The sequence below is a fragment of the Macaca mulatta genome, chromosome 4 (assembly GCF_049350105.2).
Source record: "Macaca mulatta isolate MMU2019108-1 chromosome 4, T2T-MMU8v2.0, whole genome shotgun sequence".
In the NCBI taxonomy this organism is placed as follows: domain Eukaryota; kingdom Metazoa; phylum Chordata; class Mammalia; order Primates; family Cercopithecidae; genus Macaca; species Macaca mulatta.
In genome coordinates this window covers 180,201,897-180,214,550 of record NC_133409.1, presented here as the reverse complement: position 1 = coordinate 180,214,550, position 12,654 = coordinate 180,201,897, and positions in this window count along the sequence as shown.

Sequence of the window (12,654 nt, the reverse complement as noted above, 5' to 3'; positions counted from 1 at the left end):
CAATTTCAAACTAAAATGTCACTGCAGTGAGGGTATCAGCCACTAAAAGAACTCCATGACTCTCCTTTGGATACAGCAGGACAAAATTTTAGGCTACAAATGCTGCCCCCAACCCCATGGTTACACAATGACTCTGCCCAATTAACTCCCAAGCCAAGGATTTCGGCCCTTGTAACCTCCTGACAGACTAACAGGATTAGGTCGGGCCAGCTCGATGCCTCTGGTCAGCAGGAAGCAGTTGGAAGATGAAATCTTCACCCACATGCTAAAGACTTCTTATTGTTGCTCTGTTAGTGGGGAGATGTGGAGTCCTAACCAGGGGAAGGGAGTCAGGTTTGCAGGACCAAGGGAAAGCAAAAAGAGAAAGTAGATAAGCTACAAGTCTGCCTTTCTCAAGGTCTGGGATACACAGCCCTCCTGTGCAAATAATTCACAGTCTTCCTGCACCCAGCTATCACAGGACACCTGCAAGTTAATTCACTGCAATCTTGATATTATCAGTACTACACAAACCCTCTTCAGCACAAGCACTGCCCTAGAAAATCTCCACAAGTCTTTGTTTCTCTGCAGTCAGCTTCTGCTGACTTGTCCATTGTCTCTCTGGCAATGTATTTTCCTACTTTCTCTAATAAATCTGCCTTTCTGTACCAACAACTGTCCTGGTAAATCTTTTCTTTTTTTCTTTTTTTTTTGAGACAGAGTCTTGCTGTTGTTGCCCAGGCTGGAGTGCAATGGCGTGATCTCGGCTCACCACAACCTCCACCTCCCAGATTCAAGCGATTCTCCTGCCTCAGCCTCCAGAGTAGCTGGGATCACAGGCGTGCGTCACCACGCCCTGCTAATTTTGTATTTTTAGTAGAGACAGGGTTTCTCCATGTTTCTCCATGTTGGTCAGGCCGGTCTTGAACTCCCGGCCTCAGGTGATCCGCCCGCCTCAGCCTCCCAAAGTGCGTGAGCCACATTGCCCGGCCTGTCTTGGTAAATTCTTATACTCCCACACCACTGTCCTGGATAATCGTTGCTCCCCACAACAAATACCATGAGCATCTCTATGCACATAAACTTTAGATGAAATGAACCAATTCCTAGAAAACTACAAACTGCTAAAACATGCACAAGATGAAACAGACATAATTAAATAATCCTATGACTATTAAAGAAATCAAATGAATAGTTAAAAGACTTCTAAAAAGAAATCTCCAGGCCCATATGATTTTACTGATGAATTCTACCAACTATTTAAATGAGAACAAAACATTAATTCTATACAATCTCTGTCAGAAAATAGAAAAGGGATACTTTCCAACTCATTTTATGAGGCTTTCATTACTATTATAACAAAAACAAAGATAGTACAAAAAAGAAAATTATAGACCACTATACCTACACCATTATGTGTTTTTGAATACAAAGAAATCCTCAACAAAATATTTGCAAATCAGCAACGTATAAACAGAATAGTACAGCATGATATAATGGTGTTTATTATATGAGCCATGTATACAAAGAATAGTATAGGCCAGACACAGTGGCTTACTTTGGTAATCTCAGCATCTTGGGAGGCTGAGGAGGGGCGGATCACTTGAGGCCAGAAGTTCAAAACCAGCCTGGCCAACATGGCAAAACCCCGTCTTTATTAGAAATACAAAAATTAGCCGGGTGTGGTGGCACATGCCTGTAATTCCAGCTACTCAGAAGACTGAGAGGCAGGAGAATCACTTGAGCCTGGGAGACAGAGGTTGCAGTGGGCTGAGATCACACCACCCGACTCCAGCCTGGGCAACAAGAGTAACAAGAGTGAAACTCTTTCTCAAAAAAAAAAAAAAAAAAAAAAAGGATAGTACAGCATGATATAATGTTTATTATACTAGCAATGTATACAAAGAATAGCACAGCAAGACATAATAATGTTTACTCCAGGAATGCAAGTATGGTTCAATATTTGGATCTCAACCAATGTAATCTACCATAGACTAAGGAGAAAAAAACCCACATGATCATATTAATTAATGTAGAAAAAGCACTTGACCAAACTTAATGTCCATTCATGGGGAAAAGGAACCTCTTAGCAAGCTTGGAATAGGAAAAAAAGTCTTTTTTTTTTGTGAGACAGAGTCTTGCTCTGTAGAGAAGGGGTTTCACCATGTTGGCCAGGCTGGTCTCGAACTCTTGACCTCAGGTGATCCACCTGCCTCAACCTCCCAAAGTGCTGGGATTACAGGTGAGAGCCACCATGTTGGGCCGAAAAATATGTCTTTAATTTGACAACAGACATCTAAATATCTACAGCTATCATTATGCTATTCTCATAAAATTAAGAATGAGGCAAGGATGTCCATTCTCACCTAGTCAGTGCAATGAAAAGGAAAATTTACAAAAAGTTATACAAATTGGAAAGTATGCAATAAAACTATCCCTATTTGCAGATCATATGGTTGTATATGTAGAAAATTTCAAGGAATATATAAAAGAAAAAACAAAACAAGGCCAGGCATGGTGGCTCACACCTGTAATCCCAGCATTTTTGGAGGCCTAGGTGGGTGGATCACCTGAGGTCAGGAGTTCAAGACCAGCCTGGCCAACATGGTGAAACCCATCTCTACTGAAAATACAAAAATTAGCCAGGCGTGGTGGAGGGCGCCTGTAATCCCAGCTACTCGGGAGGCTGAGACAAGAAAATCACTTGAACCCAGAAGGCAGAGGTTGCAGTGAGCCAAGACTGTGCCATTGCACTCCAGCCTAGGCAACAAGAACAAAACTCTGTCTCAAAAAAAAAAAAAAAAAAAAGGAAAGAAAATAAAAGAAAAAGAAAAAACTCTTCTAGAACTAATAAGAGAATTTAGCAAGATACAAGGTCAATGTGTAAAGGTAAATTGTCTTTTTATATACCAGCAAAAATTCACAGTAGATCCTCAAATAAAATAATCTCACAAAACATGTACATGCTCTCTATGCTGAAAACTAAAAATAGCTGATAAAAGACACCAAAGAAGGTCTAAATAAATGGAGAAAGACACCGTGTTCATGAATTAGAAGAATCAATATTAAAAAGATGACAATTCTTCCCAAATTTATATATACACTAATACAATTGCAATCAAAATCCCAGAGAATTTTTGGGAGACATAGACAGGTTGATTCAAAAAATTTATACAGAAAAGCAAAGAAGCTAGAATAGTTAGAACAATTTTGAAAAAGTAGAATAGATTGGATTTACCCTGCACAATTTTAAAATTTACTCTAAAGGTACTTTAATTAACAAACACAGTATGATATTGGCAAAGGAATAGATGCAAGATAAACGAAACAGTAGAGAGAGGAGAGTGAGAGGAATAGATCCACATACATATGGCCAATAGACTTTTTTAATCCTTTTTAAAATTAATAGACCATTATTATTATTACTCTTATTATTATTCGTGACAGGATCTCACTGTTGCCCAGGCTGGACTGAAGTGGCACAATCATGGCTCACTGCAGGCTCGACTTCCTGCTCTCCAGTGATCCTCCCAACCTTGGCCTCCCACAGCTGGTACCATGGGTGTGCACCACCATGCCCAGCTAGTTTTTTTTATTTTTGGTAGAGGTGGGGTTTTGCCATGTTGCCCAAGCTGGATTTGAACTCCTGAGTTCAAGCTAGCCACCCGCCTCGGCCTCCCAAAATGCTGAGATTACAGGCGTAAGCCACTGTGAGTCTGTGCCTGGCAAGACTTAATTTTTTTAGAATAGTGTAGATTTCTAGAAAAATTAAGCAGAGCAGGGCCGCGCAGGGTCGCCATGGTGGAGCCGCAGCAGCTGCAGATACAGGAGGTGGTGGACTCCACGGTGAAGAGTCTGGAAAGAGAGAACATGCAGAACACGCAGGGTCTCATGTTCAGGTGCAGTGCCAGCTGTTGTGAGGACAGCCAGGCATTCACACAGCAGGTGTATTTCAACCTTGGTAACTTGCGACAGTCACTTATTTTAGTAGCCTTTTGTAGATGCCATTGAATTTTCTACATAGACAATTATATCTCTTGCTACTAATGACAACACTTCTTCTTCCTTTCCAATCTGTTCTTTCTCTTGGCTTTTACTGCACTGAGTAGAACCTACAGCAAAGGGCATTTTTTCCTCAGTGTGATATTAGCTATAGGTTTTTCACAGATGCTCTTTATCAAGTTGAAAAAGTTCTCTTCTATTTCTAGTTTGCTGAGAGTTTTTATCAGAAATGGATGTAGGAATTTGTCAAATGCTTTTTTTGTATCTTTGAGATGATCATATTTTTGTTTAAATTGTTAATACCGTGGCATGGTGGCACATGCCTGTAGTCCCAGCTACTCAGGTGGTTGAGGCAGGAGAATCACTTGAGCCCAGGAGGTGGAGGCTGCAGTGTGCCATAATCATGCCTGTAAACAGCCACTACACTCCAGCCTGGAAAACACAGGGAGAACACAACTCGAAAGATAAATAGCTACGGTGTTTGTTTGTTTGTTTGAGATAGAGTCTCATTCTGTTGCCCAGGTTGGAGTGCAGGGGCATGATCTTGGCTCACTGCAACCTCTGCCTCCCCGGTTCAAGAGATTCTCCTGTCTCAGCCTCCCCAGTAGCTGGGACTACAGGCGGGCGCCGCCGTGCGCAGCCAACTTTTGTATTTTTAGTAGAAACAGGGTTTCGCCATTTTGGTCAGGCTGGTCTTGAACTCCTGACCTCAAGTAATCCACCCATCTTGGCCTCCCAAAGTGCTGGGATTACAGGTCTGAGCCACCACAACTGGCCTGGTTAAGGTTTTTATACTCGGCATGTTTTTATGACAATAAAAATATTGGGGGAAGAAAACAGACAACTTAGAGTGTGTGACTAGGGGTTAATGTGAAGACATTGCATGATCCACGTTGTGTCCAAACAACAATTTTAACCTATCAATTGTCTTTACAGCATAACAAAAAGAACAGAGAGACATGGTTGTGCTTATCTCCTAAACTAAAATCTGGAGCAGAGCCTGACTGAGCATCTTCCAGGGCCCACTCCTTATCTCCAGCTGTCTAGAGCACAGGCATAGGGCTGGGGTCTGCAGAATACTGCAAGAAGTGAGGTGGGTGCAGAGGATTGGGCTCCATCCAGGCCAGCTGCCCTGTGGACATAAAGGAAAAGAGCCTAATTGTGGCTGAAGCTGAGTTGGGGGCAAATATGGGGTTTAACAGAGTGGGGCACTGTCACCCCTCAAGAGGAGTCAGACAGCTCTGATCACTCCAAACACCCAAAGGTGAGTTCAAACCCTTCCCCGTTCTCTTGATGTCACTGGACAGCTGGGAACCTGCATCTTTGGTGACTCAATATCCCCACTCTGGTTCCCTAAGGACAGACCCTGAATTGATTCCAGGAATCCATGCGTCCAGGGAAACACTACACTTCCTAGGCTGCCTTGCAGTTGAGATGGCCAGTGAGGTGTCAGCAGAAGTGACAGGCAGGGCTTCCGGGAAACACCCTCAAGAAGCTAACTCAGCTGGGGCTGGGAGGTGTGGAGCTAGTTCCCTCCGGCTTTGTCCCTGGCTCTCTTCCCAGCTGGACTGTGGGATGATGCTAGGGCCCAGCCAGCCTTCTTGTCGTCCTGGGGATGGAGGCTATGCACCAAGGACAGGGAGCAGAAATACCAAAGGAACCTGGATTCCTGAGGCTCTCTTGGGGCTGCAAGACAGTGGTGGATTGCTAACCGCAGATATTTGTGTTTATGTATTTTCCACGCAGGAACTTCTACAATGGCACTGAGTCTGTAGGGAGGGCTATGGCCTGTCAGTCTGAAACTGCATAAGGGCTCTGGGCACTGGCTTTGTGTCCAAATACCGCGCTGTGTTTAAGGCAATCACAGCACCGGAGAATGTGGGAGAGGTCACATTCATCCATTCAAAGTGCAGGGAGGTTCCTATTCTGACACCAGCAACACTTACAAGAATGAACTTAAAGCTGGGCAGTGAGGACGGAAAGGAAAAAGAAAGTTTATGAATACAGGTGGTATTGTTTGAACCGGTCAGTTGCACTGTAAATCACAATAAAATATCACTAAAACAGAAGAGTTGGCCTCCCTGAGGATGAGGCCTTTGGGTCTCTAGGCATTTGCCAGCTCTCCTAGCTTAGGGGCAGGGGCACCTGCACAGCCCTCTGCTTTCCCTAGAATTACCAGCAGCGAGCATACGTCAGGGAGACACAGTTGTCTTAGCACTGAGGCTGAACCCCTGGATGTTCTTGGGAGGGCACTGATTGTGAAGAACAAGCTACTTGTCTAGTCCCTGGAGGTCACTCCTTAAAGCCTCCCGATGAGGCAAGTTTACAGGGTTCACACTCCCCGAGCCAGCAGTGACACCCACGCTTGGCAGTGAGAAGTAGGACTGTAACTTAAGTAGGGCTGTGAGCCAAAACAGCGGGTCGGGAAAGGGATTTATCTCAAAGGAAAAAGAAAGGACAGTGAATGACCTCATCATTAGCTGGGAGGCTCAGGAGTGCCCTGGTAGACAGTCACTGCCTGGAGGCGACTTTGTAGAAAGCAAACTTTGGCTGTCACAGCGCATAGGGAGGCCTGGCACAGCCTAGGGAAGCAGAAGTCTGGTCGGTGAGGCCGAGGAGGAGGGGCTTTCTCCTGACCCCACGGGCGGGCTTGACGAGGAAGCTCAGGACTTGCTTCTCCCCACTGCGTGGCCACCTTCTCAGTTCACTCTCAATCTATCGGGAAGCTAGAGGGAAGGCGGCTGCCCACCGCGCACACCATGGAGGGACCCTGAGGCCAGCGGAGCGCAGGTCTAAGGTGAGGCAGGTGCTCTTAAGTTAAAAATAGGGGAAAAATCTTTTTTTTTTTTTGAGACGGAGTCTTGCTCTGTCGCCCAGAGCTGGAGTGCAGCGGCGCGATCTTGGCTCCCTGCAAGCTCCGCCTCCCGGGTTCCCGCCATTCTCCCGCCTCAGTCTCCCGAGTAGCTGGGACTACAGGCGTCCGCCACCACGCCCGGTTAATTTTTTGTATTTTCAGTAGAGACGGGTTTTCACCATGTTAGCCAGGATGGTCTCGATCTCCTGACCTCGTGATCCGCCCGCCTCGGCCTCCCAAAGTGCTGGGATTACAGGCGTGAGCCACTGCGCCCGGCCAAAACCAGGGGAAGAATCTTAAGCACTATTACGGACAGGACCCCAGGAGGGTTGAAGGTCAACGTGGAGGCGAAACTAAGATTGGAAGGTGAGCGGGAGCGGGGAGGGATAGCATTAGGAGATATACCTAATGTAAATGACGAGTTAATGGGTGCAGCACACCAACATGGCACATGTATACATATGTAACAAACCTGCACGTTGTGCACATGTACCCTAGAACTTAAAGTATAATAATAATAATTTTTAAAAATAGCTATGATTGTCTAAAAAAAAAAAAAAAAAAAGACTGGAAGGTGAGTATGGAGCCCGGAGTCACGGAGGTTCCGGAGCGGGTGATGGTTTCCGAGAAGCTCCAGGCTCTTTACGAGTTCTGTGAAAGCCGCTGGAGTTGACTCTGCTACTAGCAGTGAGAGGGACACCGTTCCTAACCCACACACACGTTCGTTCAGCTGGACCCCTCCTGGCAGGTGGGCTCATCTCTGGGCAGGTGCTGGGGCCACAAGAGATAGGAATGGACTTTGTACTCTACGGGGAGGGTAAGGGGCGGGGCGGGGGGGGGGCGGGGGCGGGCAAGAAACAATAAAGCCAGCAAAGAAAGCACCACAAAATTCCAGGTGGCGGTAAGTACCAGAACCATGGCACCTAATAGTGATGAGCAAATAAAGTACTCTAGCTGATCAAACAGCAGGGGAATGTTTGCTATTTTACGTAAGTGCTCCAGGAAGGTGCCTCAGAGCAGGGACAGTGAATGGTGGCGTAGAACCTCCGGGGAGGCTGCAGGAGGGAACTGCCCCTCCCAAGTCCCCCGGTCCCCGGTAGGGCGCTCACCCTCAGGCCAGCGCAAGCCCGGGTAGGAGCCGCAGGACTGGAACCTGCGCCTCTGCGAGGAGCTCTCGGAGATGCGCCAGGTTCCAGCTACAGGGCCGCGTTCCGCAGACGCCGAGCAGGCAAGAGCGCTGCGGCTCCACCCGCGGGGACCAGTAGCCGCACGGATCCAAGCAACCCGGGACCAGGGCCGCAGGACTGCAGGTCTGCTTCAGCAGCTCGCCGGCCACACGCAGGCCCCGCCCATGCCGAGGCCGCACCCCGCCCCTGAGCCCCGCCCACACCGCCTCCGGCCCCAAGCTCCGCCCACGCCACACCACTGCAGTCCGCCCCCGGTCTCGTCCAGCCCTTTGGGGATGGGGAGGACCCTACTGGCTTTCGAGAAGGTGGAAACTGGACCCACAGGAATGGATCGCAGAGGCCGGGCGCCGTGGCTCACGCCTGTAATCTCGGAGGCCGAGACGGGCGGATCACCTGAGGTCAGGAGTTCGAGACCAGCCTGGCCAACACAGTGAAACCCCGTCTCTACTAAAAATATCAAAATTAGTCTGGGAGTGGTGGCGGGCGCCTGTAGCCCCAGCTACTTGGGAGGCCGAGGCAGGAGAATTGCTTGAACCCAGGAGGCGGAGGTTGCAGTGAGCCGAGATGGCGCCATTACACTTCAGCCTGGAGTGCAGTGAGACTCATCTCAAAAAAAAAAAAAAAAAAAAAAAAAAATTGGAGTGCTGGGATGCTGATGCTGTGCGGGGAGGGACACCCCTGCCCTGTGCTTCCCCTCCCCATCCCTGGCAGATATCCAGGTTACAGAATGAGAGTCTGCGGTGAGACAAAAAGAATGAGCCACTGGTACTCCGCACCCATCAGCCTGCTAGATCTCCCTGGGAGTTACGCTGGTGAGAGAAACCAGTCCTAAAGATCACAGACGGCTGATCAATTTCTCCAAAGAACAGAGGAGAGAAATGCAGGACTCCTTAGCGGTGCCCAGGAGTTAGGGAGGCGGGTGGGTGTGGCTATAAAAAGGCAACCCAAGGGGTGCCTGTGAAGGAAATCTGCGTCCCGCGGAATGCAACACACCGTTGGGATACCAGACGTTCCTTTGTGAGATGCCACCATTGTGGGAAACCGGATAAAGCGTGCATGGCTCCACAGAAAAAGTTCAATTAAAGGAAAATGGTTTAAGGACAAGGAAATACCTAGAAAATGGAAAGTCTTGGAACCAGAGCCAATGGGGGGTTGGGGGAGGGGCGGTGCTGGTGAACAGTTTGGGCCGATTGTCTTTTTTTCTAGAGCTTGCTGGCTTCTGCCACCTCATTTGGCAGTCACCTGCCACTGTGACCTCCCCAAGACCCCTTTCCAAACTCCAAACTCTATACCTTGATTTCTGGTGTCTCTACAAATAAAGACCAGAACCATTGATGTCCCACTCCAACAACAGAGCAGAAGGAAGGAAGGTTTCCCCTGTGTTTAGAATGTGCCTAACGAAAACAAATGCAACTGTTGATTGCACTTCCTGAGGGTCGTTGGGACTTTCCCTCTCATATACTTATTGGTTCATTCTTTCGTTCATTTTGCTTTAACTCACAGTGGCCCTGCCCATCCTAAGGTGTAGTGCTGGCATTGGTCTATGTGTTGATGATGTTCTCCTTGTCTTCAGAGGTGAGAATGTGCCCTCTCTCTGAGATGCCCTCTTGCCCCTAACCTCCCCAGCGGGGAACAGGCTGCCTTATCTCGTGAGTCCAGATCCTGAGAGCAGCTTTCATTTAGGAATGCAACGGCAGGTCCTGGGAGCATTGGCGCCTGCGCGCCCATCATGCGAGTCTGTGACGCAACGTCACCACCTTGTGGCAGCGAGGAGAGATCACAACGTGGACTGAGCAAGCTGCTCCCTGGTTGGGGTTGGAAGCTGGACTGGCCTAGTTCCCTGGGTCTTTTGAGTCGTGTAAGCTGAACGGTGGTAGATTCCAGGACAGTTCAGGAGGAGCCCATCGTTAAAAGGAAAATAACAGAACTTACTGCTAATCTGGTATTGGAGCTGAGCAATTACTGCAAACAAATGAGATGTGACCATAATTGCATCCTGAGTTTGAGGAGGTCATGCTGCTAAAACTAGACAAAATCAGCTCCAACGACAAACATCATATCTGGGGGTTTCCAGATTCTCACTTTTCATTTAATCCCCAGCCTTAGTGGAATGCAAGAGTTGGAGTCGGCATTCTGGGCAGGGAGGCAGCTGAGGCAGGTACACATCTTTTCTCCCCAACGCCCCATGTTTCTACTTCCGAATAAAATGGACCATTGTGGAGCTAAGGTAAGGCTAAACTAGCTGAGCCACCTCCTGAAGAGGTCATTGCTTTTGTTTTTATTTAATGAGCTTTCTTTCCCTTCTGCTACCAGCATCCCCATCCCTTTGGGAAACTGACTCTTAATAACAGAGTTTTTTGTACTTTTTAACTTTTTCTGTAGTCAAATATGTACAACATAAGATATGCTGTTTTATCCATTCTTAAGTGTACAGTTCAGAAGCATTAATTACATTGACAATGTTGTACAACCTTTCCTGCTACTTATTTCCAAAACTTTTTCAACAGAACAAATAAAAACACAGTACTCATTGTATAGTAACTTCCCATTCCCCCCTCCTTTCATCACCAGTAGCCTCTAATCTACTTTCTATCTCCATGATTTGTCTATCTCATGTACTTCACATAAATGGAATCCTACACAATGGGCCTTTACACTCAGCTTATTTCCCTTGAAAACCTTGTTGGCAAGTTTCATCAGTGTTGTAATATGAGTCAGAACTTCACTTCTTTTTGGCTGAATATTAAAAATGCACAGGTCGTTTGAGATTTGTGAATAATGTACCAATGATTATTGGCATATATGTATCTGTGTGACTCCCTGCATTTAATAGTTTTTGTCTCTATCAAGGAATGGAATTGCTACTACAACAATTCTATCGTCATCCTATGTTTAGCTTTTTGAAGAATAGCCAAAATGCATTTCACAGTGTCTGCAATTTTACATTCCCACCAACAGTGTATGAGGGTTCCAATTTCTCCATGTTTTCACCAACATTTGTTATGTTGCTTTTTTTTTCTAAATTATAGCCATCCTAGCAGCTGTGATGTGGTATCTCATTGTGTTTTTGATTTGCATTTCCCTAATAACTAATGACTTGAATCATTTTTTCATGTGTTTACTGGCCATTTGTATACCTTTGTTGGAGAAATGTCTATTCAAGTCCTTTGCTTATACTTTAATTGGATTGTTTGTCTATTCCTGTTGAGTTGTAGAAGTTCTTTATATTCTGAATTTATCGGATATATGATTTGCAAACATTTTCCTTCACTCTGTAGGTTGTCTTTCTTGGTAATATCCTTTGATACATAAAATTTCAGATTTTAATGAAGTATACTCCCAATGGATTTTGTTTCTTTTTGTTTTTTTGGTTGTTGTTTTGACAGAGATTTTGGTATCACATTAAGAGCCTATTACCAAACTCAAAATTATGAAGATTTACTTCTATGTTTTCTTATAAGAATTTCATGATTTTAGTTTTTATATTTAGGTCATTACTCGTGAGGGTTTTTTTTTATATGGTGTGAAGCAGGGTCTCACTTTACTCTTGCATGTGGAAATTCAGTCCTTCTCTGTCATCTATTGACGAGATGTGAAGCAGGGTCTCACTTTACTCTTGCATGTGGAAATTCAGTCCTTCTCTATCATCTATTGACAAGACGTGAAGCACGGTCTCACTTTACTCTTGCATGTGGAAATACAGTCCTTCCCTGTCATCTATTGACGAGACTACTCTTTCCCACACTGAATACCGCTTAGCACCCTTGGCCACAGATATATGAGTTTATTGAGGATCCCTTGTACATGTCTTGCTGCTTTTATGATTTTCTCTTTGTCTTATACAGACATTCCTTATTTCACTGCATTTTGCTTTATTGCAATTCACAGATATTGTGTATTTTACATATTGAAGGTCTGTGGCAACTGTGTCGAGCAGGATTTGGGGACCATTTTCCCAACAGCATGTGCTCATTTCTTGTCTCTGTGTTACATTTTGGTAATTCTCACAATATTTCAAACATTTTCATTATTATTACCTCTGTTATAGTGATCTGTGATGTTACTATTATAATTGTTTTGGGGTGCCACAAACTATACCCATATAAGTTGACAAACTTAATGGATAAATATTCTGTGTGTTCTGACTGCTCCAGCGAGCAGTCATTTCCCCATCTCTCTCCCTCTCCCAAATTCTTTGAGACAACACAGCAATATTGACCAACCCTATAATGACCTTTAAACCTGCAAATAAAAGGAAGAGTTGCATGCCTGTCACTTTAATTCAAAAGTGAAACATGATTAAAGTTAGGAAGACATGTCAAAAGCCAAGATATGCCATAAGCAAGGCCTCTTGCACCAAACAACCTGCCAAGTTGTGAATGCAAAGAAAAAGTTCTTGAAGGAAATTAAAAATGCTACTTTAGTAAACCCATGAATGATAAGTAACACAGCCTTATTGCTGATGTGGGGAAAATTTTAGTGGTCTGCATATATCAAACCAGCCACAGCACTCCCTTCAGCCAAAGCCGAATCCAGAGCAAGGCCCCAACTCTCTTCAATCCTATGCAGGAAGAGAGAAGTGAGGAAATCGCAGAAGAAAAGTTGGAAGCTAGCAGAGGTGGTTCATGATGT